Genomic DNA, 546 nt, shown 5'->3' on the forward strand with positions numbered 1-546 from the left:
AAAAATATGGAACCCTTCACAAATTTGGGTGTCATCCTTGCACAGGGGCCATGCTAATCTTCTCTTCATCGTTCCAGTTTTAGTGTATGTGCTGCCAAAGTGAACACTTATTCCTTCTTTTATGCACTCCTTGGATTCAGTGTAGGGAACCCAGAGAAGATTCCAGGGGAAAGGTATGGTAAGCCTTTGGGAGGTACTAGGGTGGAAAGTAATAAAGCTCCCAGGGTATCCAGAGTTTTGCAACGGGGCTCAGGACTGTGCGTAAGCTGTGTGGGCTCATCTTGACTAACTGCCTTGAATAAAGGAGTTGGAATATCTGCAGTTTACATGAGAACAAATGACCAAAGTTAGACATGCAGCTAGGCAAAGACGTCAGGATGCCCCCAGGAATTAATTTCTTGTCAATGAAGGTTTATTTTGGTTCACAATTTGGGAGATGCAGTCCATCATGGCAGGAGGCACGGTGGCGGGCGTGCCGTGTAGTTACAGTGATAGAGCCTGCTCATGTACAGACAGAGGAAGCAGTAAGGGACGTTCTCTGCTCAC

At 46.5% G+C, this 546-nt stretch overlaps 1 non-coding gene across 1 annotated transcript; it reads right to left on the reverse strand.

The window, feature by feature from the left end:
* On the reverse strand, nt 1-107 carry LOC120103188 (U6 spliceosomal RNA). The gene has a single exon (XR_015621628.1). It is a non-coding gene; the product is annotated as a U6 spliceosomal RNA (small nuclear RNA).
* Nucleotides 108-546: the final 439 nt, after the last annotated feature.

Source organism: Rattus norvegicus, chromosome 5 (genome assembly GCF_021556685.1).
Source record: "Rattus norvegicus strain SHRSP/BbbUtx chromosome 5, alternate assembly SHRSP_T2T, whole genome shotgun sequence".
Taxonomy (NCBI): domain Eukaryota; kingdom Metazoa; phylum Chordata; class Mammalia; order Rodentia; family Muridae; genus Rattus; species Rattus norvegicus.